General features: G+C 35.6%; 1 long non-coding RNA gene across 1 annotated transcript; it reads right to left on the bottom strand.

Annotated features, from left to right (window-relative positions):
* Nucleotides 1-1,401: 1,401 nt before the first annotated feature.
* On the bottom strand, nucleotides 1,402-6,621 carry LOC149782725 (uncharacterized). Its single transcript, XR_016414430.1, has 2 exons — nucleotides 6,382-6,621; nucleotides 1,402-5,016 (listed from the first exon to the last, which is right to left on the bottom strand). It is a non-coding gene; the product is annotated as an uncharacterized LOC149782725 (long non-coding RNA).
* Nucleotides 6,622-6,864: the final 243 nt, after the last annotated feature.

The following is a 6,864-nucleotide window of genomic DNA, read 5'->3' on the forward strand; positions in this document are numbered from 1 at the left end:
GCTCTGAATCCAACTAAGACAGCGAATCAGACGCAGCATCACAAGCCTCAACCGTCAATGAAGCACACCATGCCGAGGTTATAGAACCAGCCTGGAAATGGGAAAACATTGAGTATATATGGGTTTGACTGGCCAGGATTGGTTAATAATGTAAGTCAACTTTCAGGAAAAAGAATCGTTCGAGAGCTTATTCTAGTTGTAAATGAAAAAATCACAGACATTGTTTTATTGATGGAATTTCAGTCCTTTAACAGTCTTGAGTTTGGAACACTCATTACTGAAATTAGCACCTGACCCTTTGCTGCAGAATCAAATGCACATCTTTCAAACACATGTAGGTCTTGATTATAGATAATAGTGACAGTGGAAGGTGGTTCAGTGGCTTTCGTGAAGAAAGCGATGTTGGTTTTCGTAGTATTGCAAATGAGTATCAGTAGTGATGAATTATCGTCCATTTCTGATGTTAGGGAGTTATATTGATGTTTGATCCCATGATCAGGGCCGGCCCTAAGCTGATTAGACCGATCTGGCCCAATTGGGCCCCGCCCTCACTGGGACATTGGGGGTTAGTAATTTTTGAATATATATATATATATATATATATATATATATATATATATATATATATATATATATATATATATATATATATAGAGAGAGAGAGAGAGAGAGAGAGAGAGAGAGAGAGAGAGAGAAAGAGAGAGAGAAAGTAATTTTAATGCGACGGAAGAACATTTTAAGTTCAATATCATATCAGATTTGTTATAGGTTTATTTCCAGATGCCTTGCTCACACGGGCAGCCGCCAAAATGATCCAAAACGGGCCCAACGTTATGCTAATGCCGTTACAGCCCATGATAGTAACACGTATAATGTGTACTGGTGCAGAGGAAAGTTAATTGAAATTTCTACAAGAAAAAACACTGCTTTAAAGACGCAGGATGTCGGTTAAGCAATCTGGAACAAGCTGATACTAATCCGTTCATTTTGAGATCGGGGTCAACCCATACCCTTGGTGTTAATGCCAGTCCTGTTTCCCAAGTCCAACTTTCCTGGAACAATCATTCCTTGAGGATTGTGCCGTAGAAACAAATTTAGTATGCAAAACAAAATGACCAGATCAGAAATGGCACAGGGCTTCAGTTGTGGGGAGTTAAAGCAGTTCTCTGCCTTTATATTTTAATGGGAGTGAAACATTTTCCTTAAGACGGGCTATATTGAAACTGATCCATGGAAAGGAATCAATGGATTCAAAGGCGTAATGTCTGTGAACAGATTTGCCAATCTGCGTCAGTATGTCCATTTACATGATACTACCATCGAAATGCAACATGGCATGGCAGGGTATGACCTACTACTGTACAAGCTGTTTCCTAGCACATTTAATCATTATAATAAAGGTTCTTATCATTCCTTGATATGCTTTATTTTCAAGAATTTTGTAATCATGTCTCTTCATATGTTTGAACTTATGCAGAAACCTATGCTACACAATTTCAAACATACATTGTGAATTTAATCAAGCTTTACATTGTTTGATGTGAAACATTCATGATGTCCTTATTGTTATGATCTTGATCTATACATATTAGATTTACAACGGAGCTATGAAAATAATTTCTTATGATATACATTATTACATATCGTTCGCTGCTATTGCACTTGTTAATCATCCACATTGTATCGTACATATTCATACTCATTTACTGTCAGAAATAAACATCCAAAGGGAAGGAAATAAGCACTGAGGCATCATGCTGCAAACATGTAGCATCATGTCCCACCCAGTCACATTATCCTGACTCCAGGCCGACCAGTCCTAACATTAATCTCTTAATGCTGAGCGCCAGTGAGGCTGCAGTTAGTACCATTTTTATAAGTCTTTATATTGAATCGCAGGGGTTTGAACCCGTGACCTCCAGCAATCGAGGCGAATGCTCTAACCACCTAGGCCACCTGAGTGGTCTAATTGTTGTTTGAAGGCCATTTTTAGTGCTATTGAAGGTATTTCTAAAAGACATTACATCAGGCTAATTAAAGTATAGTCATGAATTTTGTTGTTATAATTGCTATATCATTATTTGTCATAGTAACAGATTGCAAAGTGTATAATATGTTATTCGTCAGTCGTGTAGGATATGTTTCACCAGCTTACAGGAAACATAATTCCTTGAGTCATTTGAACGGCTGGAAACTGATTTAGGAGAACATGTTAAAGTGGTGGAGTGTTTGCAGAATCATTGGAAACAAATTGGTAGAATGTGGGCTAACCACAGGAACAAGTTTTACCATGAAGATAGTGACAGAAACAATCGAACAGGCAGGTGTGTTTTATTAAAATTTACAAGTTATGGTTAAAAATAAAGACAACAAGTGTTGTAAAGTGATTAAACATTACGCACAGCAACCACGTGGTGGAGCAACTAAAAGGTTTCAATCAACAGTTTGCCTCCAGGTTCGCTAGAGTGAATATTAATTTATGAAGAAATTGGAAACAGGACACAAATCCTTGACCTTAAAATGTAATGCCCAATGTCCATTATGGATGTTGTTGATGGAGCCAAGTATTTAGTGTACACTGGAGCCAAGTATTTAGTATACTCTGTATTATATATAACACTGTATGATATATAACACTGTACTATATACGACATTGTATTATATATGACTATACTATATATGAGACCGCTCCGGTGGTCTAGTGGTTAGAGCTTCCGCCTCGGATATGGGACATCGTGGGTTCGATCTCCGGCCGAGTCATACCAAAGACTTACAAAAATGGTACTAACAGATGCCCTTGCTTGGCGCTAAGCATTAAGAGGTTAGTGTTAGGACTGGTCGGTCTGGTGTCAGGATAATGTGACTGGGTGGGACATCATGCTACATGTATGCGGCATGATGCCCCAGAGCTAGACATCACTATGAACTGCCACATTGCTGACATCGTAGCGAGATGACAATAAAATTTAAAATCTACGTTAAAAAACGCCGAATCACATAACATCTACTATATATGACACTGTACTATACATGACACTGCTATATATGAAACTGTATTATATATGACACTACTACATATGACACTGTCCTATATATGACACCACTATATACGACACTGTACTATATATGACACTACTATATATGACACTATACTATATATGACACTGTACTATGTATGACACTGTTTACACGATAATTGTATATAAGAAAGAACAAGCTTTGTACCGAATTAAAAGTACTTCCATTCAGCAGATTTGGAGATTTACAACAAAAGGTATCACATTTATCTTATGCTAAAACACGTGGAACACGTGAGAGGGGGAAAGAGGAATTTGTAATGATATTATTTTCTTTTATTTCTGCTTCTGCTAAGTCCACTATATATTTATTGCATATTCAAACACAGAATTTAATGGGCTATTGAGCATAGTAAGCATTATATATGTCTGTTTGTGAGATGCAGCAATTTCAATATTTTTGTTCAAGTGTATGAGGTGTTTAAGAGCATGTAATTAAAATGTAAATTCAAGAATACATTTAAAATAAATGATTTTCATATTTCAGGCTCTTTCTGCAAATGAAGTACTAATTTCTTTTGGGAAATAGATACCGTCGTTTGGATGATGTGGAAAGTAGAAAGCTATTTTAGGGTCATGAACAAACACGAATCTACTGGAAAGTATTCATCAGTACAGGAATGTAGAGAAGCTGCTTACTGTATGTAAGCAAAGGGAGTCAATGAAATAATTGTTCCATTGCGAGGACCAGTGTTTAAATATACAAGGTACCATCTGAGTTCACCGATGGGAAATAATTATAAGTCTGCCCATCTGAGTGTAGCTGTTCCAGCCCCTGTGGTGAATGAGCATTTTATAGCAAACACTTGCAGGTTCTTGGAGCCTCTACATATATTAAATTTAACACTATAGCAGTTCTGATGCAAAACCTTGCAGAATTGTTACAAGCACATGAGGACTATACTGGTGGATTTGGTGATAAATAATGTAATGTCTACAGGTTTTATGTATCCTGACCATCAATCACTTGTATCTGTGTAGCAAACAGCTATTATACTAATTGTCCATGCTTCTTAGAATTGGCAACATCTTTGAGAGTACCATTCCACATCAACAAATACAGAATGTCTGCATGAAAGAGTCAGCAATATTTCCATCCTGATGAATATGAGGTCTTATTGTTGCAATATGTCTATGAAGATGACGATGAGGTCCTGTTAGCAAATATACCTATCCTGATGATGAGGCCCTATTTTTGCAATATGTCTATCTTGATAATGATGAGATCCTGTTGCAATATGTCTATCTTGTTGATGATGAGGTCATATTGTTGTAATATGTCTATCATGTTGAAAACGAGGTTCTTTTATTGCAATATGTATATCCTGATGATGATGCAATCCTGTTGCAGTATATCTAACTGCATGACGATGAGGTCCTTTTGTTGCAATATATCTATCTTGTTGATTACGCAATCCTGTTGCAATATGCCTGTCTTGATGATGATTATGTCCTGTTAACAATACGTCTAACTAGATGATGATACAATCCTGTTTGCAGTATGTCTATCCTGATGATAATGAGGTTCTGTTGTTGCAGAGAAGGGTCATATTTTGTTGAGTCTTGAAATCAGTGGTCTGTGGAAACAACAACAATGCGCACCTCATAACAAATATTGAATTCTTAGAAGTATCATTATCTTGGCAATATGACTTGATCAAAATGCAAATAACAACTTCTGAATTTCACATAAGTCACTGATATTTCCAATGGATAATTAAAGTTTGCATTATGAACTTCATGTTGTCATCTTTAAAGACTGTCAAAGCCACTTTCAGTCTATGACTTAGTTGCTTGTCCTCCATGAGTTCCATTGCTACATCCTTGGTAAGGTCATTGTCTCACCATCACACAGGTTTGACATCATGGTACGCTTTGTTTTCATCTGTGGTTGGGGTATTGGTATCCAAGGGGGTAGCCTGGAATCGTCTCTCTAAATCTACAATAAAATAAAAGGTTTTACATATTTTACATTGTCGAGATGTATGCCTCTTAAGTGATTAAATGGGAAATTAAATAACCTTTCACTGAAAGGTACAACCTTTGTGCATTATAGAGCTGAAAGTGGGATGCAATTTTTTCCTGGTTTGAAACGTGTGAAATTCTTTTTTAAGTTATGTATATCAAATCTACGAAAAAGTCTTTTGACTCTTTTAATGGCCCAAGCATACACTGAAAAATGTGCTAAAGACTGTAAATCCTAAAAATAACATGAACTTTGTTAATTACTATAGTCTTAAACTATATAACAGAAAAGAGCAAATCTGACAAGTTTTGTAAAATTCTCTAGAATACAAAGAGACATTTTTAAAAGAACATATAGTATTGTGGATTAAATCTCAAATAGTCCAATAAGTTCTATCACATGTCCAAATGATTGAAGTTCCAATTGAATTCCAGTGGTATTCCAAATAAATTCTAATATTGAATGTGTTGATGTACCTCTAGTCTTGAATGTGCCAATGGCCTGGAATGTGGTAATGTGCTAACAGTCTTTGAAGTATCACACTAATATAGTCCAAAATGTCCTTGTCAGCAGTAACAACAATTCCAAACTAATATTATAGTCCAAGAATATATTTGGAGCACTTCTCTAATTCCAGTGAATAATTATTTGAATAAACAAACAAATCCAGCAAAAATAAAAACTGAACCCATCGATAAGACTGATTCTGCTTAGATATTAAAGCAAGAATGTGTAATTTTTCAAGTAGACAAAATTATATAAAAAACTGAGACACAATAACACAGTAACAGAGCCTGAATATAAGTATGTTTGCTTCCTAAAACATTCAAAGTTGTCAACAAATTTAAGAATTTAAAGTGAAAAACTAAAATCCTTTTTCAGATAGAAGTAAACATGTTTACTTCCATTGATAAGAATCTTAATATTTAATCTATACTCAGGAAATATTAGCAATGTATTGTTTACAAAATAAATGTCACTGGTCCGGTGCACCATAAATTTGATTTTGGACAAAGGTCAGGTACAACATATTGATATACATAAGATATAATCATGGACAAAATCCGACAAACAATACAAATTAAATGTACATGACAACTTGCAATTAGAAACAAGAGAATTTGGTAGAAAAGATACTTGGATTATTGAGATTATTTGAATTTTTTTGTATTATAGGAGATTATGTGAATCTCACAGTACATAATATTATTTGAAACATATTTGAATTCCTTGAGATCATTTGAATCTTAATTGTATTCCATACGCGAGATTGTGAATCTCTTACATTGCATGATATTTGAAAAGTATTTGCAGTCCATTAGGTTATTTGAATATCACTTTCCATACGTTAGATTACATGAACCATATTTTCGCTTTCCAATTTGTGAATGTTTGTGCTGAGTGATTGGATCAATCGGATGTTGAGAGCGTGAGGAAATCGGTTACAATCCGACCTATCTGTAACAAGACATATTAGAAAACGTTCTTATATTTCAAAATGATTGATTCACCCTATGATCTCTCCAAGCACACCCTACGATTGTTCCAGCTCACCCTATGATCTATCCAAGCTTACCCTACGATTACTCCAGCTCATTGGAATGCTTTGGCGTGACTTATATATGAGAGTGATGCATTTTTTTCATTGACGCGTTAAGTACCACCTCAACCAGTTGTGTGTATCCAGATCTAGCGAACACAACAAGCTAAATGTATCAACAGATCAGGAAAATAACTTTACTTTTGGCCAACAGCCTTGGAAGGGGAGGAACCGTCCCAGTTGAATGGTACACAGAATAGAGGGCACATGCCAGAGTTGCC

The sequence above is a fragment of the Sinohyriopsis cumingii genome, chromosome 15 (genome assembly GCF_028554795.1).
Source record: "Sinohyriopsis cumingii isolate HCF-2022 chromosome 15, ASM2855479v2, whole genome shotgun sequence".
NCBI classification, from domain to species: domain Eukaryota; kingdom Metazoa; phylum Mollusca; class Bivalvia; order Unionida; family Unionidae; genus Sinohyriopsis; species Sinohyriopsis cumingii.